This window comes from Benincasa hispida, chromosome 2, assembly GCF_027475165.1.
Source record: "Benincasa hispida cultivar pf3 chromosome 2, pf3_genome.v1.1, whole genome shotgun sequence".
NCBI classification, from domain to species: domain Eukaryota; kingdom Viridiplantae; phylum Streptophyta; class Magnoliopsida; order Cucurbitales; family Cucurbitaceae; genus Benincasa; species Benincasa hispida.
The window spans coordinates 645,192-671,054 of NC_143479.1; the positions used below are offsets into that span (position 1 = coordinate 645,192).

Consider the following 25,863-nt stretch of genomic DNA (forward strand, 5'->3'; position numbering starts at 1 on the left):
AACATTTTGAAATCTAGATTAAAATAAGAATTAAATTTAAAAACTTAGGAGTAGAAGTGTAAATTTTAAATTTGTAACCTAAAAATTAAGTCCCCATTTAGTAATTATTTCGTTTTTTTTTTTAAAATTAAGCTTATAGATACTACTTTTACCTTCAAATTTTTTTTTTTTGTTATCTACTTATTACCAATAGTTTAAAAAATAAAATCAAATTTTGAAAACTAAAAAAAACAGCTTTTAAAAAGTTATTTTTATTTTTGAAATTTGACTGAGAGGTGTGTTTGGAATAAATTTTCAAATGTTTAATTTTAAAAAATAAGTCATTTTGAAAGAAATTGGAGTGTTTGGCAACCACTTAAAATAATTTTTCAAGTGTACTTTCATCAATTTTTATCAAAAGTGTTTAAATAAAAATGAGTTTTTGAAAAACATTTTTTTCTTTAAGTCAATCCAAACGGGCTCTAAGAATTCAACAATTAGATTCAAATCATTATAAGAACGAGAAGGAAATATGCTTAATTTTAAAAAACAAAATGGTTATCAAATGAGATCTAAATTAAATAGAAATTAAACTCAAAATAAAATAGAGTGACCAAAATAATTTTGTTCCTTAGAAAACTAAGGAATCCCTAAAACTTATTTGATAGGGTATACATGTTTTGTCCATATAAACTTTAAATTAAATTTTGTGTTTAAAAACTTATCTAATATGTCTCTTCTACTTAAAAAGTCATTATGGAATAATATATGTACTTAAAGCTTTCAAGTTTGTGTATGAAATGTCCCCAATATGTCAAGGTTTTATTACATAAAAAATTCCAATATTTACATATTAGACAATTTTATATTTGGTTGGACAACTTTTTAAAACACAAACTTAAAAATACATGTAAAGTTATTAATTGTTTTTTTAAAAAAAAAATTAAGTTATTGATTGGTTAAAAATCACTTTTTGTCCATGAACTTTCATTATATTAACAATACAATTTGGTCCCTTAAATTTTGTTAGTTAGAATTTAATCCCTCTACTTTCAAATTTGTAATAAATAAAAATTTAGTCCATATATTTTATAGTTTGTAACGAATTAATCCTTATTATAGAAAATATTCTTACAATTTAATTAAATAGCTTACACATGCAGATCGTTGATTGAAAGTCAACTTTTTTTAATAAACTATAAATATTAAGTTGTTACATGATAAAAGTTAACACTTAGTTTTAAAGAAAAGGGACTAAATTTGTTACGATTTTCAAAATATAGGTACTTATAAATTGTTATTATTGAAGTTTACAGACTAATTGTTACAAATTTGAAAGTAAAAAGATTAAATCGTTACCAGTTAATCTTTAGGAATTAAATTATTACTTTAATGAAGGTTTATGGACGAAAATGATTTTTAACCTTATTAATTTAACATAATTCATAGAACATTCCTATTAAAGGTATATATAATAAAGTGGATGGAGAGAAAGAAAATAGGGCTGAAGTTTTTTTTTTTATAAATTCTCCGTTGTTCAAGCTACTTGCCTATGTAAATATTAAATTCTCATTTAGTAACCATTTGGTTTTTATTTTTGTTTTTGAAAATTAAGCCTATATCATCTACATTTCTTACAATGATTTGCATCTTTTTTAAGTATAATGGTTGAATTCATAGTCAAATTCCAAAAATTAAAACAACTTTTTTGAAAGCTACATTTTTAATTTCTCAAAATTTGACTTGATTTTTAAACCATTGGTGAAAAGTAGATACCAAATAAAGAAATTTGAAGGTGAAAGTAATATCTATAGACTTAATTTTAAAAAATGAAAACAAAAAACAAAATGGTTATTAAATAAGACCATCCTAAGATAGTATTAGATCCAAAATTTTCATTTGGTCTCTATTTCAACATGTTATATTTTTACCCCTAAGTTTTGAATTTACTTTCTTTTTTGTCTCTAAGTTTCAGAAAAAAAATTGATGTATCATGTTGTTCTTTTAGACTTAATTCATGTAGATTCGGCATCTAATGGACCTGACATTTCTTTGCAACTTGACCACATCGTGCTCGTTATTGCTTTCTCCTTACAAACCAATCCAAGTCTTTTAAAAAAATTTCAAGAGGTCATCCAACATAGGATTACTCCAAGTTAAGCACACTTAATTTTAAAGTTCCTATAATTGAGTCACTCAAAAGTAAGATACATTTGTTGGCATAGGTATAATTTCAATTCTTTTAAATCTTTCTTCACCCATGTTTTCATATACTCAACATCTCTTTCATTTCGATATGATCTCGATTTATTTCTTTACCTTTCTTAAACTCGAGTGTTACAAATATATTGTACAATCTAACACTTGGGAAGTTATCAAGCTTCTCAATGGAGTACAGTCTTCACAATTTGAAATTTAGATTACTATTGAGAATATCTTCTCTGTTTGTCTTGTTTCTCTCAAACAAATTTACTCATGCTATTAAAAAGCTTTAATCTCTCAAAGCAGCTCTTTTATCTGAAAAAATATATATATATATATATTTCCATAGGATTCTTTCATATCTTGGATGAAGAGGTTTGATTGTAATTTGGTGGTTGTTTTTTCTTATGTTCCTTTGCTTCAAAATTATTTATATTTATTGTGATTTTAATTTTTATCATTTGGGTTTGTATTTTATTTTATTATCATGTAGGAGTGGGGGTCCTATCCTTGATTGGGTAAACCATTCCTTAATGATTGGCGGCAGGGAAAAAAGTAGGTGTCAGAATTTTCTGCCATGACATTTAAAGTGGATCATCAATTATTGATATACTCCAAAGTCCAAACAATATATTATTCATTTATCAATTATGACCATAATTGAATATAAGAACTGAATCTCAAAACTATATTTTATATATGCTATATATACACACATAACATATAAGGTCAAAGGAGAGGGAGGGTGTTATAAATTTATAATCAAATCCTTTGCTTCAGTTTCTTCTGGGCTGAGCAGAAACCCCAATGTCATAGGAGGGATCAGGATAGTCCCATTATTCTTCTTATGTACTATTAAGAGTTTTTTACCCTAAAAAAAAAATCATCCTTGGGTCATATATTTTATAAATATCTTTTAACTTTGAATTTTTTTTTAAAGAAGACTTTTAAGAGATGTTTGACTCACAACATGATTTGAGTTGAGTTGGTATAATATACTAACTCATTGTTTGACCCATCAACTTTAAATGTTGGTGGAGTTGAGTTGGTATATTTTACCAACTCATACCATCTTACTCCAACTCTCTTTTCTTCCCATGTTTTCAATGGCTCCACCCATCGGCCACTGTCACACTTTGAGAACTAACTCCGGGCTCCGACAACCACCTCTGATGACAACTCCAACAACTAACTTCAGATTCCGACAACCACCTTCGATGGAAACTTCAGCAACCAACTTCGAGCTACGACAATTACATTCGATGAAAATTTTGACGAAGAAATTCGGACTCAACATCCACCTCCAATGACAGCTCTGGCAACCAACTCCGAGCTCTGACAAACTTCGCACGACCAACTTCAACAACCAATTTTGGCCTCCGACAACCAACTCCAGTGACCAAACTCCCACGACCACCTTCGCGCTACCAACTCTGACGACCAATTGGCTCCGACAACAAACTCTGATGACCAACTCCGACAACTACCTTCGTAGGCTCCAAAAAACCATCTCCGACTATAAACTCCGATGAAAATCACCTTTGATGATCACCTTTGAGTGAGTAAATCTGACGTCCAACTTGAGGCTTCGACAACCACATTCGATGACAAACCCCGACAACCAACTCTAATACTACCTCCATGTGACTAACTTTGGGCTCTGACAGTTACCTTCGACTATAATCTCCAGTGAAAATCATATTTAATGATCAACTTTGACGGCCACTTTCACCCGACCAACTCTGGGATTCGAAAACTACCTACGATGACAAACTTCAACAACCAACTCCAATATACCTTCATGTGACTAACTTCAGGCTTCGACAACCACCTCTGGCTACATAAACTCCAACAAAAATCATCTTTGATAATCAACTTCGACAACCACTTCCGATTTCTATAAGACTGATGACTGTTAAAGTTGAAGGAACTCTTAAACAAGAGTACCATGAGTGGAAGTAGATTTTTCCGATTTTATTGTGACAGAATTACCAAACATATATTCTAACAAACAAATATGCATTGTAACACTAATTATTGGCATGCTTTAACAATTAAAATACAAAAGACCGAGTAAACGTACCAATTGAAGACAATCTTCAATCAAACTCAGTCCAGTGGAAGCGAACTCCTCTACGCTCCTTATCGTCCAGGTCCAGTAAACAATCGCCTAACTGCACCACAGTCGTCTACATGATCAGCAACGCAGGAGCCAACAGCAACCGAGGACGACACCACCACTCGAAGCCCTAAGTATTCTCGAAGTGAGAATCCAAAGCGTGGACTTTGATGGAATTGGTAGAGAGAGAAGGAAAAGATGATTGTGTAGTACAAACAAGCAAGTGGGAGATAGTAGAAGACTATTGTATAGTCGGATGCTTGTCGTTTAGAAAAAGGTACATGATCGTGTAGATTTTACTACACGATCGTCTATCAAATGTAGGCGATCGTTTAGGTCTACTCAGCGTGCTGAGCGATTGTATAGAAAAAGTAAGCAATCGTTTAGAAATCGCGAACGATCGTTTAGTGTGCAGGTGTGCGATCGTTTAGGAAGATGGCACAATCATATAGGTTCTCAACGCTATGCAATTGTATAGGTTCACACCTTGAGCGATTTTTCTTCGTGTCTTGCAAAATGAAAACAATTTTCATTTTATTCTTCAGTTACAAGAACTGAATTCGAACTTCCCACTTTCGCACGATTTCGGAGAAATACTCGACCAATTATCTCATAATTGCATAATTAATTAAATAATGAATATAATCATATTATATTCTTAACCTATAGTTTGATATCATATATCTACTATAATGTTTTCTCCTCTACTTGATATAAATCATATTTATATCCAATTTCCTCTAAAATAATGTATCTCATACATTTAGTCAATTATATCATATATAATTAACGAGTTCGATTATATCATATATAATCGAACTCCCTCTTATCAATTTGAACATTTCAAACTGACCCAAAAACTGATTCTCAACTTTATTCAAGCTACCAGGGGAACCTTATGGACTTATGACTCGAAACTTCAATGGTACGTGAATAGCTAACTAAACTCTTTAGTCACGAGATCCACCATTCGTTAACTGTCAGATATTTCACTAAAGACTAACAGCTGAACTCTTCTTACCACAGATATATTTCTGTGTCTATCGGATATAACCAATCATGGGTACGATGACCCTTCACAGATGCTCGTAAGTACAGTTGGGCCAATTTACCGTTTTGCCCCTGTAGTTACATCCTATTCCTTAAAGTACCACTGATTTCTCTAACATAGTCCAACTATGTGTGAACACCTCTTGGGCCAAGAGAAGGTGTGTGGCGCCACATCGTTCAAGCCCTGGAATCAGCTCTTAAGGGAGCTATCTATCTACTTGCCCCTACATCGAGGAAGGAGTGAATTCCATCTTGTGTAACTGAGTTCCCAGCTCTCAAATCAGACGAATCCCCAAAGTGGTAGGTTTGAGTCGGCGGCCTGGCCACTCGCATCCATGCAAATCAAAAGACCGCCCTCAATAGCAGGAGTTCCTAACTCACTCAGAATTGAGGTCATGTTACTTATGGTCATCCTAGTGAAGTGAAGTCTCTGTCATGAACGGTGTTATATAACGAGACATTAACACTTCACGGTCAGGTCTTATACAAACTCTTTGTATAGGACGCCCTCGCTCTCATATCCCCTACATGAATGATCGGGATCAAACCATCTGTGACAAATCATAACACTTGTGACCATTCCACAAAGCGGGCTGCATCCGTAGTGTTACCACAATAAGGTTTCCCTCCTATATCCATATACTACAAACCATTTTGGTTATCTCTTAAGATATGATCCACTTGTATGTCACCATATACGTGCTTAAGTTACATCCAGATAATCAGGGATTTTAGGTTTATTGGTTTGTGGTAAAGCAAATAAAACATTCAACTGAGCAAAAACAAGAAGTGAAGTAAAATACCATATATTATACATCACAAGCATTCGTATAAACTGTTTACAAACTACAGGACACGAGACTTTAGGGCATCAATCCCAACAAAAATATGTTGTAGGGTTGTTGATTATATAAAAAAATTACTATTTTGTCTATATTAAGTGCAATATTTATACGTAATGAATTCATATATTAAATGAGTGTTAAGAATATTTAGTTGAAAAGTATGTATGTAGTTAAAAAGTATGTAACAGATAAAAAAAAAAAAAAACCATAAAATTAAAAAAAAAATTCCTTGAACATTTTCCAGGAAAAATTGGTGAAAAATAGAGATTTGTTTTCTGATGATCCTCCAAATTTAGAGAAAATGAAAGTGAAACTGTTGAAGAAATGTGGTGACATTCCATTGGTTGTTACGATGATGGGGGGATTTGATTAAAAAAAAATATATGACATACTAAAAATATAGAGCAACAATAGGAAGAAGAAGATGATGATAATAAAATTCATGGAGAAAATTTGGCTAGAAAGTTTTGATTTCGCTTTAGTTTCTCATTTTGTTTAACCATATTTTCTACCAGAAATGTAATGGGTTAATTGTTATTCATTGTCCAAAAAAGAAAAAAAGCAAGAAAGAAAGAGAGAAAGAAAAGTTCTAAAAATTAAAAGAAAAAAATTGTAATTTATATTACATTCAAACAAAGATAGGTAGAATTTTTTAATAAAAAAGTTTTTAGAATTATTGAATAAAAAATTTTTAAAACAAAAATAGTAATCATAAAATCATATTATTTAACGTTAAAAAACTGCATCAGATACCCAAACATATGAACTGAACTCTACATTCCAAACACAAACCTATGAACTCAGACTAAATAATTCTACACCCTAAATACAGATATATAAACTTCACATACATATAAACTCCAGGCATCCTATCTCAATTTAGCGCCCCAAATGATCTCTTAGTGTAAATTTTGGACAATTTTATCCTTTTTCCATTATTTATATCCGTTTTTATACATATTTTCCTATTTGCCAAGCTCCTTTAAAGTTGGAGAGAGAAAATGTATTTAATATGATTTTTTTTCTATTTTCAATTGGAGAGAGAAAATACATTTAATATATATTTTTCTTTTTTCAATTTGAGAGAGAAAATGCATTTAATATAATTTTACTTTAGAGTTTTTGTTTCAAAAATTCGTTTTCTCGCTGTTTATGAATATATATGGCTTATTTCAAATATATAAAATAGTATTTCAACTATTTCCCATGTTATTTCAGATGTATATATTCCACATATTTTGTTATATATATTCATCTTCTCTATCCAATTGTAGAATTAATTAGTCTCATTTCTATTAAGCTATATATTCCGCATATTTTTTCATACCTACCCATATAAATTTAGTTGTTTTGGAAATATATACATCATGTTATATACTACAAATTAGATTAAATTATGTTAAAAAAACAAACAAAATTCATGGACTCTGAAATGTGGGATTTTGTACTACTGTTAGGGAGCTATCATAAGTTGTGATTTATTGGAATTTTTTAATACTTGAATGAAATTTAATAATATATTGTCAGTATATTTCATATATCGGTTAGAATATTTGTAAACATCTAACACAATGTTTAAAGGCATATTTGAAAATAACCACGAATTTGCCAGAAAAAGAAAGAAAATCTCAACTGAGAGAAACAAAGAAAATCTCATATGTGAAAATGGAAAAGAAAATCATATTAATTGCGAAACTTCGAATAGTACAACCATCTATTTGAGTACATTTCAAATATACTTACCAATATATTTTATATATTGGTTAAGAAATTTGTAAATATCCAATACAATATTTTAAAGTATATTTTAAAATAACTATGAATTCGCTAGAAAAACTAACTGATTATCATGAAACCAATTGTATTTGAGTACATAACAACTATATTTACCAATATATTTCTTAAATTGGTTAGATCATTTGCAAAATTCCAATACAATATTCAAGGGCATATCAAATGCCAAGTACATATCATAAAACAAGTAGTCTAGTTTTTTTTAAAAAAAATCACCATTTATATCAAATAGACTATATATTATATACACACATACTAATTTTCAAATAAACAAAAAAAATTATAACCGTATATAGCATAAAACAAGTAGTCTAAAAAAAATCATCATCATTTATATCAAATAAATGTGTATATATATCACATGTATTTTTAGGGTTAAAAAATAGAAGAGAAAAAATGAAGTCCTTGCTTCGTCGCCCATCCCCATTTTTCGTTGTTCGACTGTCTGTCGCGCCAGCCGTCGCACGTCCACAACTCTGTTTTCTCTGCCTTCATCTGAGTCCTGTCGTTGTTCGCCAGCTCATCTGACTCCATTTTCTCCTCCATGGCAGTGGTTGCATCGTCATCCAGTTTCCGCAACTTTCTTCGACATAGCAACAACGAACATTGGTAGGAGTGTTTAAAAAATCCGACAATCTGAAAAATCCGAACTACCAAACCCAACCTTGGTCAATTTTGTTCTTGGATTGGGTTGGGTCTCAAGTTGGCTAAAGAAATTCAGGTTAACCCAACCCAAACTCAATTTTATACATATTAGTGCGTGTATATATATATATATATATATCTTTGTTTAAAGTTGTACTATTTTTCTTTTTAAAATTATTATGATGTTTGTCTTTGTTTAAAGTTTGTAATAAATATCATACATATTTGGTATTTAATATCTGAATTTGATGAGATTTTAGTTATTAGTCATGTATTGTAGAAAGGGGTGATCTTTGAAACAGCTAAAATCGAACCAAATACTAAAACGAACCGAAATCGAATTAATGTGCTTTGATTCGATTTAATATATTTTCAAACCGAATTATTGTGGTTCGGTTCGTAATCAAATTTGAAATCAAACCGAACTGCTTTTTTAATAAATATATTAAAAACAATATATATGTAATTTAGAAAATATGAAAAGGTATAAAAACAAAACTTAAAGAAAAACAAAAAAAAAATCGTGAAACAGAACCAAACTGAACCGATTATAATTTAGAAAATATGAAAAATCATAAAAAATTAAAAAAAAACAACAACAACAAAAAAACCATGAAACAGAACTGATCCAAACCGCTTATATACGGTTCAGTTCGATTTCAAAAAATACATTTTTTAAAATTTGTGGTTCGGTTCGGTTTGAGCCTCGAACCGAACTATGAACACCCTTAATTGTAGATAAATACGTTATAACCTGATAACCCAACCCAATCCATCCTGAATTTTAACGATTGAGTTGATAACTTTATTTTGGTTGTTTGAGTTGTCAACCAACCAACCCCAATGTTCGGGTTGAATCAAAAAAATATTCTCATCCTAATCCAACAAAAGTCATGTACAACCCTAGAGATTGGGCGAAGATGAAGGTGGAGAAGAGAGAGATTGGTGGAAGAGTGAAAATGGGAAATTGAGAGGAGTTGGTTGGAGGGAATGGGAGAAATTTGATGCATAAGAAGATGGGGATGGGAGAAGGAAAAGGGATAAACCCTCATACATTGATATACAAAAATCTAGGCTACTCATGGATGAGAGAGATATACAATAAAAATAATGGATGAGGACTTAATGATAAATAGGCACTTATATTAATAAAAATATGGAGATAAATAGGTCTTTTTTGTAAACAATGGAATGTTCAAGACATATATATATTCTTAAGCACTTTTATGTAGAAAGTCCTACTATTAACAACTCTACTTTTTTTTTTTTTTAATTGAAAACTAACAATTTTGCCTTCTATTTTTTACTCTATTTTGGTGGTTAATTTTTGTTTTGAAACATTATTTTGTAGTCCCGAGTTTTGAAGAATATATATGTTTGGTCATTGAATTTTCAAAATATATATTTTCAGTCTCGAGTTTTTAAAAACAACTTCGTTTGGTCCCTAAGCTTTCAAAATGTATATTTTTAGTCTCTACATTTTAAATTATTTAAAAGGTTCCTACAATATTTTTTTTTATTATTATTTTTAAAAAAATTACCTCTCCTGTTTAAAATTATTTTTTAAGCATATTTTTGTAATTCAAAATTTCATACAATTATATTAAATGAAATAAAATAGTTCAGGAACCTTTTCAACTTATTCTTAAAAACTTAAGAACTAAAAAAGTAAATTTCGAAAACTCAATTACCAAATGCACCTATTCTAAAATACTAAGGAGGCATTTGGCTCACTGCAAGTCTAGAGTTAATATGTGAGAATTAGCAAATTTATGTTTGGGGTGTATAATTGTAGGAAGGAGTTTCTCAATAATTGTGAAAAGTAGATTATGAGGGGAAGACGAAGTTACTTGATAAATATGAAAGGTAGAGATAGAAAGGAAGATAGAGTTACTCAATAAATGTAAAAAATAGAAAAATGTCGAAAGATAGAGTTACAAGATGAATATGGGAACTTCAATAGTGTATATCCTATTAAAGTTGAACATTTTCCGTTTTAACCTATATCGGAGTTTTTTTTTTTCTTCCCTTTTTTCCTCTTTCTTTCTATTGGTGGGTTGTTCATCTTTTAAAATGGTTAAAAAAAAATTTCAAAGAGAAACCTACACCAAATGCAACAATAAAAGAACTTAGGATGAGTATAAGTACGAGCATGCTTGCATTGATTTTCTAGGCGCTTAAAAGTATTTTTAAATACTTAAAAAGTCAATTAAAACAACCTCTAAATGAAATGAACTTCAAAAATAATTTTCAAGAATATAATTATAAGTCAGTACCCTACCCTGGATGAAATTTTAGGTTTGGCACATTTTTCATTCATTTGTTAATAAAAGTTTATCCTTCAAAATGAATGCCACAATTATTTGTTTTAGAGCAAATGGTAAAACTATCCTTGAAGTATAGAGTTCGTTGTAATTACACCATCAAACTTTCAAGTATGCCCTCAAACTTCGTGTTAAAATTCGATTATCAAATTTATAATTGTTGTAGAAATCGAGCCCCAAATAGTAAAAATTGAACTCACAAACATATATAATTGTTTTAAAAAAAATGTAAGCCATTAAATCTATAATGTCCAATTTCAATTTAACTAAACACATTGTGGCCATTAACAAAATGCAGCCTAGGCCACATGGACATCCCAATGCACCCCTTTTTCTGTTAAATAGCAACCAAAAGAAAAATCAATTTTAAAAAAAAAGATATTTGCCCCATTGACAAATTTTATTGAGTGTAACTAGGGAGCCTTCACACAAAAATAGATGAGGTCCCTTGATTTTCAAATGTGAGATCCTCAACATGCTTCTCGAGATGATGTCTCTTTTAGGTTCACCATTCTCAATCCCAATTTATTTTTATTGGACTTTATGGACTTTGACACTGTATTACATATCAAAATCAATTGACAAGGAAAGGAATCGTGCATATAACATCTATCTTATAAAGAGTAGAAGGTCTCTTGATTTTTTTCAATGTGAGATCTTCAACAATTGGTTGTTTGAATTTTAAACGTGTTTCCTCTAAATTCATTGTTTTTTTCTTCCCATTAGTCAGGCCAATTCATGGTGATTTCATTCTAAACATTATTCTTACAAGGAGGACATAATAAATCAATGAATAAAAGTGAACAACAAACAAGGTAAAGAATGATCTGTCAAGGGAGATGATCCATAGACTGAATACCAAGAATCATAACTAGTACAAAGAAGATGGAAACTGAAGCCCAGGATAAACAAAGCATTGTCAGCCACACATATAAAGCTTCTGATGATAACAATGAAAAGGGATGGAGCCAGAGCGGTACCGTCATGCTCTTAAATGACCCCGGGGTTGGTTGGACGTCAACTTCCTAGGAATGTAATATTTGGCATCGACCCACGTCTTTGAATCCTCACAACCAAGCAAACTTCTTTCATTCTCTCAAATGATTGAACTGAAGATGAGCCATCAAATTAATAAATCATGTCAAGATCAGACGTAAAGTTTGCATCAAAGTCAATCATAGAGTTCACACTTATCATTCGTATGATTGAAAGTAATGGCTATCAATATCGATAGATAGAAACTTCCCTCAATTCTGATTATTTCTTTCCCTCTCTCTTTTTTGCTTTTCAGGAAACCAACATCTCTTTCAGTTAAGATACAACAATTATGACTCTTTTAGCACAGATTTAGAGATGCAAAAAAACGATATTAGTGAGAGGCTAACAAATACAAAATAGACAAGTATAAACCATCAAAGATTGGCACAACAGTCAGAAGCTGGGGAGGTTTTACAAGTTATGAGTTCAAATCAATTATCCTCACCTACTTATATTTGGGAGTAATCTTAAAATGGTTAAAATCATTTTTGTCATGTTTAAATTCACTCTAGAACACATCTTTAATCATTCAAAATTATTTTCAATGTTCAGTTTTACAATTTTAAACACATTTTTCATACTATAAAATTAATTTTGAATGATGAAAAGCATTTTCCAAGTGATTTTAACTATTTAAGAATCACTTCTAAACATGTCATTGTACTACTAAAAATTATGAAAATTTTTATTAGGTTTCCAAGGTACAATCAAGCAGTTGGCAAGTGGACATGTCATCCCTGTTTTCTCGCTGTTATATTAGGATTTTAAGTAAACACAGTTATTAAAAAAAAAAGGAATCAAAGATGCAAAGTATATTGTGATTATTGTCGTCTAACGAAGTTGAGCACCATAACTTTTTTACACTTGAACGCCTCAACTGTATGTATGAATTGTACCTCAAGTGCGCCCAAACAAAAGGCAGGGCAACAGAACAATAAGTGAAGAAGGTTTACTTTTCTATTACTCTGTGTACCTAATAAAAAATAAAAATGGTACATAATTGAGAAACGAAACCTCAACGGATAAAACATATATTTACTTAAAGCTATAAAAACATAAGTCAATAACATTGTTAGCCTGCCTTTTGTTGGATCTAATTATGCGGATAAAGGGGAACTGACCTTGATAGTATCAATATCTATTGTTTGACAGAATGTTGCCATATCTAAGTAAATGTTTCGGGTTGGTCTCTCATAGTTGTTTATAGTACCTTCCACTAAGTGAACTCGTAAAACGTGCAACTTCTGCATCAAAACCGCAAAATAAACAAGTCTGTTCTCTACAAAGATATATGGTACAAACCTCCTATCTGCAATCTAAAAGAAATTTATAACTAAAATGTTAGTTTAAAAGGCACACACAGACATACAGGATGAGGGTTTTAGAGAATGAATGTTCTAAAATCTGTCTTTGCAGTACAAATGAGTAACTCTCTCCTCTTGCACATTTTTTCCTTTCTCAGGAATGTGGATCGATTGGGTTGACTTCTTGCTAAACTGCACTCTCACGTAGTCAGGTCAGTTTTAATTCTTGCCAACACAGCATACAGACGGCAAGGAGAGCTACATGGTCAAGGAACATAATAACCATGGTTCTAATGCCTGGTGCTAATCAATGAAACATAATCTCAATCAAGTTAGTCCTGAAGCATAGGGAATCAATATTGAGAATGTAATTTTGTCGTACCAAAAGTGGAACTCACATGTAAACAATAAAGAAGGGTTATAAATCAATCACCCATGAGCCCCAGCTCCAAGCTATAAATGTACGAGCTCAATACAAGGATATAATTTATTCAGTGAAACATAGTTAAAATGATGAATCACATGTTCAAATATAATTTTAAAACCATGAAAAACGCAATCATGATCCAAATTATACTGGTCTGCAGTTGTATTGAAGCTTAAGATTAAGTTCCCTCATAAACACTAGGATTGACAACACATAAATATAGAGCAATTCGAACCAAGTAAATTTGATGCAATAGGAAAGCAGGAACAAGTTTTGCAAGCAAAACAATAACCTGTAGGCACAAATTAGAAAACCACCAAGGCACCAACCAAATAGCATAGTTGGTTCAACTTGCAGTTCATATCATTCAAAGGAAACTATGTTTTCCATTCAAACTCGACCACTCCAACAACATAGTTTATGCTGTAACAAAAACCACTAAATCAAAATGTTTATTCCCATGTTGAGTGAAGCAGATATTCTGTGTCTTGGACTGATAAAGTAATAGTTACTATCAAAACAGCTAAGTAACTAGACTCTTTACGAGTGGCTAAATCTCCATTATATTCTGAGAAGATACATGCCAGTAGATTTAAAAGAAGCAGAAGGAGAAACAACTCCTACAAACCTACACGACAAAGACAAAGTACAGAAACAAGGGGGTGAATAAAGCTATAAATCTCTGGTTTTGAGAGGATTGTACCGGTACATCCTAGAACATAATTCAAACACACACAAACAAACAAACGTAAAAAGATGTTGAATCAATTCCTGCTACTTTACACTACAAAGACAAAACAATCAAAAGCATACAACGAGTAGCGCTATTTGTTTAGGACAACAAAAATTCAACCTCCAATGTTTCCGATAACTTCTCTGCCGGGACACTGGGAATGAGCTCTGCGCCGCCGTATTAGGGCATAAGCTGGACGGAGCCCTAGTTTCCGGCAAGGTCCCGTAATCTTCCATGGCTTCTTGATTCTGATTCATGGGCACATTGGGCAGCCCTTGGGGAAAGGATGAGGCAGGGAAGACTAAAGCGAAAGTTTGACTTTGACCTATTTCTTTTCCAGAAAAATAAATAAAAATAATAAACCTTTTACTTTCGTTAGATAAATAAGATTTTTTTTTAAAAAAAAATAATGTTATTTTAATATTTATTGACAAAAATTGGGTTGGTTTGAACAAAAATAGGGTTGTGAAATCGTGGACGGGGTCCACGAGTTTTGAGTCAGCACATAAATTGTGTATCCCGTCCACGATTTAAGGTTAGCCACAAAAAAAAAAAATTCTCCCAACTTCTGTCTCTTCTTTGCATATTTGGAGAATTTTTACCGTGAAATTCAAAATTTCAAAGGCTGTAAAATAAAAATTGAATCAAATTTCTAGCTACGAATTAAGGTTAAATCTATTTTTTTTTTCACATTTTCCCCCTTCTGTCTTTTTCTTTTATTTTTTAGTGTTTTTTTTTTAATTTTGGAGAATTTTTACTGTGAAATTAAAATTTTAAAGATCTAAGTAAAATAAAAATTGAATCTTTAGCCACCAATTTATTGGCTGAATAGAATTCAGAAAAGACTAGTTTTATAGAAGCCTCTTGTTCATATCTTTTTTCAGGGTCTCAAAGGGGTGTGAAAACACATAAAAACTCTAGAATGGAAAGTCTCAATAAGTGAGAAGTTCCTCCTTTTGAATACTGTCAAATACAGGATAAGACTTTTTTCAAACGGATACCACTTTCGACTCTCCTGTCTTACCTTTTCCAATAAGTTCCATTCTAATGTATGCAATCTAGAACATCGTACAGGATCATAGCATAGACGGACTACTTTGCTTGCTTTTTCCTTTACTGAATAAGTGTAACTGCTACAGCTATTGCTCTATGTAGGAAAGTACTAGAGTGGAGTGCCCTGCCCACCTGAAAGATCTCCTTCAGGGCTTGGACAAGATTTGGATCTTGTCCTTGTCTTCTATCTGGTACACAAGAAACTAAGCCAGAGCTACCTCTGAATCCGCAATGAGAATCCCAATTCATTTTGAATAGGTAAGTCAATCTTCGCCGAAGCTAACATCATCTTTATCACGAGATGGGATCGAAGGGAATAAAACAAAGCTAGCTCGGCTAAGACAAAGAGGAGATAACCAGCTTTTGAAGGATCGAATAGGGAGAGGTACTTGGGTACTAAAGAGATTTCATTTCACCTTTAGCTTTAGCAGAGATCAGGGATTCTCAATAAGCAGATAGTTAACTTCGAAGGGAAAGAAAGAAGTCATAGTTAGGTGAGGTTACCAGATGCTAACTAAACTTAAGACTAAGCAGCAGATGCAAATTCAACACTCGATCGACCTAATTCTCTTGAGGTAGCATACCCCAGATTAAAGGAATAGGAAATTGGGTACTCGACAGAAGGTCAGGAAGAGTTTCCACCTCAACCGAAACAGAATAAGGAGAAAGAGAAAATCAAGAGAATGAGCGAACTACTCGATCGACTAAGGCCGTTGCAGGTGGCTTGAGAATGATGCTTGGTCCCTTTTCCCGACAACGATCTCCGATCTGACTTTCTCAAGTTATACGTCTTTTGTTCAGCAAACAGTGTTCCACTCTACTTATTATTACTTACTAGCGTTCTTCACTTCAATGCCAAATCAAAGCTACTTGCTTATAAAAGAAGAGCAAGGTGCGTAGCTTACTTGGTAAAGGACTCCCTATAGTTGCGGAATATGCTTTTTGCCGCTAGTAATTAAGCGTATTTCTCTATGCTAAGCTTCCTCTCCTTATGCGGAGCTTCCCTTCTTTCGCTAATTCGCTGTTCGCCTATGAAACTTGGGCAAGACGTTGTGACTTCACTATGCGACTACTCTTATAAAGCTATAAGAAAATATAAAAAAAATCATTTCTTAATAGAAGAAGTGGCACGGTACTCGACTTCTTCTTTCTGGATCAAGTCTCAGGTCAGATCTGAGAGCGAAAGCAATAGGTAGGGTTGGAGACCCATGAGGCTGGAGCTGTTCTCGATCCAGCCATGCGAATATAAAAGAATCCATTTTCTGCCGAAATCCTCTGGTCATGGGTTGTCTTGTTAATAGCGAATGAAGTAGAGCCAGAATGAAGGGGTGATGATCCACCCACACAATTAGTAGTATAAGAGGCTGCCACTTGGGGCCTATAGATTCCATATCCAAACGCAACTCAAAATGGCTAGGAACGAAGAAAGATAGAATGAAGATTTCAGAAAGATTCTCTGTCAAGCCTCTCAGGAAGGGAAAAGCGGTATTCTAACATTTTATACGAACTTTCGCTCTTAGAAAGCATAGCCGAATATGAAAATCGAATCTCTTGGAAGAAAAGAAAGTCGGGACAATTCGTCGTTGGGAATAACGAAAGAGAAATCCGTCACATATCTAGTTTTTTACCGCTACGCCCTCTCATACCCTACTCTAACTTTGCTCTCTTCTTATACTAAAAAATAATCAAAGAAAAATGGAAGCAGGGCTAGTCGAATTGTTGACCAGGGCCTTTAGGCTCAAAAAGTCTAATCAAGTATACCGCGAACTCTTTGAACATTAGACTCAACTAACCTTACCGAAAGGAGCTTATGAAAGAAGATAAGTCTCTTATTCTTAATAAAATAATACTTTCTTTCTAAGCAAGAGAAGGGCTTTCTGGCTAATGATATAGATGAATCACTGGAATCAGTTGCTTTCTTACGAATGCTTTCTGACTGTGGGATGATAAGAAAACAAATGGAAGTCCTCGTATGAAGGAATTCCCAGAGTATATAGTTGATGGAATATGAATAGCTAAGATTAACTAATGCCTTTTCTTTCTATTGTTTTTTAGCAGATGTAGACAACAAAAAAGGGAGCTTGGTTGAAGTGGAATAATCTTCCGGTCTAGTGAGCGTATATGCCTCCTTCGCCTCCGACTTCTAGCCTTCTTAGCTTCGCTACCCCTGCCCTGTGGTACATCAAGAGAAAGGGTTGGCCCATAGGTGAAGCAAAGAAATAAGATTATTTTAAATATTTTTTTCACTTTTTCCTCCAACTTCTGTTTTCTTTTTTTATTTTTTTTAGTTTTTTTTTGCATTTTTGGAAAATCTTTTACTATGAAATTCAAATTCTACGGTAAAATAAAAATTGAATTAAATTTCTAGCCACGAATTAAGACTAAATCTCTTTTTTTTTCACATTTTTCCCAATTTCCATCTTCTTCTTTTATTTTATTTTATTTTTTTTTTTGTATTTTGGGAGAATTAAAATTCAAATTTTTATTAAATTTCTAGCCCCGAATTAAGACTAAATCTATTTTTTTTTCACATTTTCCCCCAACTACCGTCTTCTTCTTTTATTTTTTTTTATTTTTTTTTTTTTTTGCATTTTTGGAGAATCTTTTATTGTGAAATTCAAATTCTTAAAGGCCTACGGTAAAATAAAAATTGAATTAAATTTCTAGCCATGAATTAAGACTAAATCTATTTTTTTTTCACATTTTTCCCCAACTTCTGTCTTCTTCATTTATTTTGTTTTTTTTTTTGTATTTTTGGATAATTTTTTACTGTGAAATTCAAATTTTTAAAGGCCTATGGTAAAATAAAAATTGAATCAAATTTGTAGATTTTTTTTCACATATATTTGTTTTACAGTGAAATTCAAATAGATTTGTTCCCGTATCCACTTAAATAAAAAAGCAATAAAAAAAATAAAAATAGGGCCCGTCTACGAGTTCGTTAACTGACATAAAAATCGTGTACTGGATATACGATTTTGCTACCCTATTTTTGTCATTACTTTTAAAAAATACATTATTCTTTTGCAAATTGTCATTAACTTTAAAACCCAATTTTGATCTGGTAATAAGTTTTTGCTTTAAATATAATTATTTTAAAAAATAATTTATATTATTGTACAATTGAGAAGTACAATGGAAATATGGATATAAATAAAATATAATATAATAATAAAATAAAATAACTAAACTTATAAAATAATGTCTTATAGGAAAGTTGACAAAAGAATGTGGTCATACATAGACAACAAGCATGAATTATTACAAGATACATGGACAACATGAAGAATGACATATGACTTTTAAGACACTAAATATTGAGCATCTATTTTTATAATATTTATTAAATATATTATTTATTTAATGGATTATAAAATATATGTAAGATGTGAATTTAATTTTTTTTAAAAAAAATGGAAGAAACAGAATATAATTTTTTTTATTGAAATTTATAAATTTTGACAATTCATGGCTAATTTGTGTTCTAATCAAAGTTATATTTGTACAAATCTTTTATTTTTATTAAAATTAATGGGTCTATGAATTTTTTACATTATTGTTTCTTTTTATTAAAATTGGTAGGCAAATTATAAAAAATTGAACTATAGTCAAATTTGTATTATGAATTGAAATGACATGATAGAACCTGGCGCACAAGCCCACAATGCCCCTCAAGCGCACGTGTTTGGAAAGAGAAAAGAATCACTTCAAGGGTTGTGTGGCCAAACCAAGGAGTGAGTTTATCACTTGATGAGGCAAAAAGATGTCGAGCATAATATTACGTTGAATGAAGACCTCTTAACCTCCCCTTGTCAACAAATGGGGTCAGTATAAGTATGGCACTCTACTCTTCAAGTAAAATATGTCATCCATATATGCTCAACTCAACACTCAATAGCAGTAATAACTTAAGTATCGACGTGTTATGTGAAATAGTGCACGCTACAAGAAATTTTGTCTTTCTTGACGCCAAAAAAAGCATAAATAAAAGGCATTTTTCGTGACAGTTAGTATACCATCAGGAAAAAGGGGCTTTCCCGACCGTATTTTATAATGTCGTCAGGAAAGGGGTATTTTGGGACACCAATTTATTATGTCATCCACATAAATAATTGGGGGAGAAATTTTTGGACAACTCCCAATGGTATTTTAAATAACCGTCGGGAGAACCAAGAATTGTGGATGCCTGTATGAGGCGCTGGGAGAGAGGGTTCTAAAACCCTCTACTTTTCCTCTTACACGTCCAAAATTTCTTTTCTCCTTCCCAATCGCCTCCCCCCCTCTCAAACTCTCAGAAATGGAAAAGATGTAGAGAGTTTTCTCAATCCTAGTTTCAAATCGGCGACTGCCATGGTCGGTTAGGACGAAGAGCCGCTTCTAATCACGAGCCTCGTGGTTGACGACACGTCGAAAAGAGAGTTTTAATAGAAGAAACGATATATTCTATTTCAAGAAGGTAATATATATTGATTCTATTTCTTCTCTTGCTTTTCGATGTGAATCATGAAGATATGTGAGCAGATGTGAGAGTTTCTTGTTCCAATTTTAAAAGGAAAAACTACTTTTTTAATTTTAAGGATACTTCAGAGACGAAACAAAAAAAAAAATCAATAGGTTGAGATAGTATTTATAAACTTAATTTTCTAAAAATAAAAACCAAATAGTTCTCATACGAAACCTTAGTTTTCGAAACTTGTCTTGATTTTGTAAACATCCTTATCATTTAGAGGAAGGGAGGAGATTGCCTAAACTAGATTTAGAATTTGAATATATTGAGTTTTATATTGAGTTTAAAGTTGGTATAGGGATAAATGCATAGTTAGATTTAAGCTTGAGTTGAATTTAAATTTTGAGATTGGTATATGGTATAATGTTACTACATTTAAGTTTAAGTTCTATATTTAGTTTGAGATTAGTATATAGATAAATGCATAGTAATGTTTACATTTTATATAATTGTTGTTATTAGTATATAGGTGTAAATATATAGTTACGTTTAAGTTTTATATAATTGTTACTATTAGTATATGGGTAAATACATAGTTATGTTTGAGTTAAAAATTATATCATAGTTTATATACTTATAGCAAGTTAATATATGGTAACATTAGAACTATTTAAATTTGTATTTTGTAGGTAGCTTAAAGGACTAGCTTTGAGGTGCATCTCTAGACGAGCAAGTTAGGTTGTAGATTTGTATTTTGTAGATCATCCACACAATTTTGATTTCTCTCGATGGTCGAACTATGAGGTCGGGAAAAGATGATAACTCGTAGAAATACCAGTTATTATTCTTTCAAAGTTGGAATAATTAAGATCTTTAATGATATAAATGCATTCATTATAATTAAAAATGCATGAACTTCCATACATGTAAACTCATACAAAAATATCCTTATAAGTCAAAAATTGCTTCACTAACGTATTTCAATGCAAGAAGCAAATAAATTTACTAAGTGTTGCAGCCAAAGCCAACATAAGAGGTAGTCATCCAAGAACATTCGACGCATGAAGGATACATTGGCTCGTGCATTTCATGTCAAATCACCACTTGCAGGCATGGACATCTGACTGGCGGTGTCTGAACATTTCAAAAGTCATAGGCAACTATTTTAGGATATGGAATTTAATGCAAGTCCAATCATCAAGTTGTTGAGATTTGCCTATAAAAAGAGAAACCATCTTCAGAATCATAGTTAGACACCTTATAGCCCAGACAGTTAGAAACTTTCTTCAGGACCAGTAGATAAACTCTGTCATTTGCAAGCAAGAAGTAGGAGGGAAGACACCATTTCACTATTAATCAAGAGGTGTTGTTGGAGAGAAGCTCGAGCGAGATATCTTCTACAACTCCTCTACCGCGTTGGTTGTAGAAAGCATAAAAAATAAGCCAATGAGGACAAGAGATTGAACTCTATGGCTTGACTTCTTCTTTTTACATTTCATTTCCATTCACCGTTGAGATTATTTGTATAAACACTTGTTAACTTTAATTCAATCTTATATTTAGTCATTTATCACTTCTCCATCTGTTTACTTTCGAAATTGTGTGTGTTTATGAATTTTCTAACTTAATGAGAGCATGAAATCTATAGCTAAAATATTCTTGATCGGTTGATTAAAGTGATTAAGTAGTTAATGAAGGAAATCAAATTCGAGATTTCCATGTGCAGCGGAATAAAAATCATTCCAAATTACAATCATGATTGAACATTATAAATTACATTCGAAACAGAAACATACGATTATACAATCAATACAAAAATTACAACATGATAACTACAAATGAACAAGACAAAAGCTACGAACATTTGTATATTCATCTCCATGCTCCTTGCTCATGAACGCTCAAACACAGCAACCTTGAATGTTTGAACAACACGACCGCTTCGCAGCATGAACACCGCGTACTCGTCCTTTACGATCACCTTGGTCATGAACACTCCAACAACACGAACGGCCTCCACAGAACCTCGACGATGTCAAGTTGAGTATGACACCACCAAAAAGGTTACCTTGGTATTCTCGGTGTGAGAAATCCAGAGGGTGGGCTCTGTTTGGACTTGGATTGAGGCAGAAGAAGAAGGAAAGAACAATCGTGTACATGATTGGGCAAGTGGGAGAAGACAGAAACCTATCGCATAAGCCGATGCCCAATCGTTTAGCTAAAGCTAAGTGATCATCTAGCAAAAGCAGTGATCGTTTAGCTCAGTGTCTTGGCCTACAAAACACTACACAGTCGTTTACTAAAACACGTTGTTGCTTAGTAAATCGGTATTTACTTGACAAGCGCCCGTAAGTTTCTTTTTGTGAGAGAGAAAAAACTCAAAATAAATTTTCAACCTTTTAGAAAAACTTACTAAAATTAGGAAAACAATTTTCCTTTTATCTCACGGTTACCATGAACCATCAATAACCTCCCACTCAATTGGTTATTAGAGAAAAAGAATTAATTATCCAATATTATTATAAATATAATTGACAACCAACTTATCATACTATATTTATAACCTATAGTTTTAATATTTCATTTCATGAAACATATAAAACCATAGTTCTTTTTCTATTCCATGGTACTTAATGTAAATCTCATTTACATCAATCCTCTACTAGATATATCTCATACATCATACCCATTATATCATATATAATCAAAATACCTCTTGTCAATTTGAACATTTCAAATCAACACCAAGAACTGATCCTCAACTGAATCCATTGAGCTACCAAGGGGACCTTATGGACCTGTAGCTCAAACTCCAACGGTATGTGAATAACTAACTAAACTTTTTAGTCAAGGGATCCACCATCCGTTAATTGCCAGACACTCCACTAAAGACCGATAGTTGAACTCTCCTTACCACATATATATTATGTGTCCATCTTAACTAATCAGTAGTGCGACAACCCTTCACAGATCGCTCGTAAGTACAGCTGGGCCAATAACCGTTATGCCCCTGTAGTTACATTTGTCTCCTTAAGTACCGCCGATTCCTCCAATGAACATGAGTCATAGTCCTACTATGATGTAGTTCTCTCTTCCAAAGAAAAGTTGTGGCCACTATGTTCAAGCCCCGGAATCAGTCCTTAAGGGAGCAATCTCTCTACTTATCTCTGCTTCCGGAAATAAGTGAATTCCATCTTGTGAGTTCCCAGCTCCCAGATTAGGCAAGTCCCCAAAAAGATAGGCATGTTGAGTTGGTAATCTGGCCACTCCCACCCATACTAATCAAAAAACCGCCCTCAAAGTCAGGAGTTCTTAAAATACTCAGGATTGAGGTCGTGTCGTCTATTGGTCCAGGTCTTATACAAACTCTTTGTATAGGACACCCCCGCTAGTACGTCTCCACATGAATGGTCAAGATCTATCATCTGTAGTTAGGGTTGGAAAAAAATCCCGGGGGGGGGGGGGGGCACAAACCAAGAAAATTAATCAGGGCCCCATCCGGGAACAGGGACAGTATCCCCGCCCCGACCCCAATTAATCCCCGACCTAGATTATATATATATATTATAGGTAAAGTTTGGACTTTAGAGCCAAAAAGATCTAAAAAAAAGCCCAAAATTAAAAATTAAAAAGCTCAAAGGTAAAAGCCCATTTCTCCTCTCCTTCCTCTTCCTTCCTCTTCCTTCCCTTTCCCTAATTCCCTTCCCTGTTCTGATTCTTTATTGTCTTGAGTACCCAGCCGCCAAACAACTTGTCTGTCTCTCCCTTCCCTTTCGAAAACTTGTCCACCAGACCGCCAACCGTGAAGTAGCCACTACCGAAAAATTTGTCCACTAGTCGTGAAGTAGCCAATGCCGATTCGCCGAAAAATCACCCTGTTGCTCACGAAGAAGCCACTACCGTCTACCCAGTCACTTGTGAAGTAGCCACTGCCCAGTCGCTCATGAAGTAGCCACCGCCATCCGCCATCCGAGCCCAACTCCTACCCTATTTCAAAAACTTGAGTCCAGTCCACTGCTGAAAACGCTCTAGTCGTGAAGCCGGTAAAAATTTCCTTTCGTTTTCCTTTCGAGTTTCGTTTATGAATTTCTTAGTTTTCATGTTCAGATTTTTTTTTTTAATTAAGATACATTTGTTTGGTTTGTTTGTGTGTTTAGTTTGTTTGTGTGTTAATTAAGATTTGTTTGTGTTTGGTTTGTTTATGTGTTTGGTTTCAAATTAGGGGGTGATAGTAAAAATAGAACCAAACATTTGCATGATCATATTAAGATATGTCCATATAAAGGACAAAAGGACATACGACAATCCCTATTGAATCCTAACAGGGAGAAGAACAATACATTGAGTTTATATAACTTTGATCAGGAAGCTACAAAAAAAGCATTAGCTAGGATGATAATAAGACATAAATATCCTCTCTCAATAGTTGAGCATAAAGGTTTTAGGCAATTTTGTAATGTCATCCAACCATTATTTAAAATGGTGTTAAGAAACACGATAAAGAAGGAGAGTTTGAAAATTTATGATACTGAAAAGTTGAAAACCATGACATTATTGAATGAGATCAAAGGAAAAATTGCCCTTACAATGGACATGTGGATTCCAACCACCAAACAAAAGGTTATATGACTGTCATTGCTCATTTTGTTGATTATTGGGTTTTGCAAAACAAAATAATCAGGTTTATATATGTCCCTTCTCCATATACTTCTGAGATGCTTCATGAAAAAATAATGGAATGTCTGTTAGATTGGAATATTGATCGAAAATTGTCATTTGTAATTGTAGATAATTGTAGTACAAATGACTCCATAGTTAATATGCTTGTTGATAGTTTGTGTGGAAACTAAATATTGGATGGGAGTTTATTTCATATGCGGTGTTGTGCTCATATTCTGAACTTGATTGTGAAAGATGAGTTGGCAGTGATAGGAGATGAGATCAAAAGAGTACGTAGTAGTGTGTCTTTTTGGGTGCATACACAAAAAAAAGAAGGAGAAATTTGAGAAAACTGCTCGACAGTTGAATGTTTATGATGGTCAGATGTTGAGTCTTAATTGTTGTACTAGGTGGAATTCTACATATTTTATGTTAGCCACTGCATTAAAGTACAAGACTATTTTTTTATCGATTAAAACAAGAACCAAAGTACAAGTGTTTGCCGTTGGATCAAGATTGGGTATTAGCAAAAGAGATATGTGAGAAACTGAAAATATTGTGACTGAAATATTTTCTAGATCCAAATATCCTACTGCTAATCTTTTTTTCCCAAATATTTGTAAATTGAAATTGGCTATTTCTGAGTGGACTAATTCTGGCATTCAAGAGATAAGAGACTTGGCTTCAAATATGATGTCGAAGTTTGATAAGTATTGGAAGAAAATTCATGGGGTAATAGTCATAGCTGCAGTTTTATATCCCCGTTACAAATTGAAGTTGATTGAGTTTTACTTCCCTAGAATTTATGGAGATAGTTTTTTTCTTGAAGTGGAAAGGATTAAAAAAATTTGTTCAGATCTGGAAACAGAATATCAACTAAAGCATGAAGGTGAAGGTGATGATTATCACGCTAGAAATTTAGATGGAACCTCACAGAATATAGAATTTGATGGTTTTAATGATTATGACTTGTTTGTATCAAATTCCAATAATATGAAGTTTGATGCATATTTGGATGAACCTGTCTTACCTCGAACATTTGATTTTGATATTTTGAGCTGGTGGAAATTGAATGGTGTCAAGTATCCAATTTTACAAGAAATTGCAAGAGACATATTAGTCATCCCGTTATCTAGTGTTGCATCAGAGTCTACTTTTAGTACCTATGGTAGGATTGTAAGCCCACATCGTAACAAACTTCATCCAAAGATGATAGAGGCTTTGATGTGCGCTCAAAATTGGAT

General features: G+C 32.7%; 2 long non-coding RNA genes across 2 annotated transcripts; both read right to left on the reverse strand.

The window, feature by feature from the left end:
* Nucleotides 1-11,680: 11,680 nt before the first annotated feature.
* Nucleotides 11,681-13,029, reverse strand: LOC120071245 (uncharacterized). Its single transcript, XR_016527936.1, has 2 exons — nt 12,893-13,029; nt 11,681-12,067 (listed from the first exon to the last, which is right to left on the reverse strand). It is a non-coding gene; the product is annotated as an uncharacterized LOC120071245 (long non-coding RNA).
* Nucleotides 13,030-13,217: 188 nt separating this feature from the next.
* Nucleotides 13,218-14,782, reverse strand: LOC150037560 (uncharacterized). The gene is made up of 2 exons (XR_016527935.1): nt 14,581-14,782; nt 13,218-13,603 (listed from the first exon to the last, which is right to left on the reverse strand). It is a non-coding gene; the product is annotated as an uncharacterized LOC150037560 (long non-coding RNA).
* Between the last annotated feature and the right edge of the window lie 11,081 nt (nt 14,783-25,863).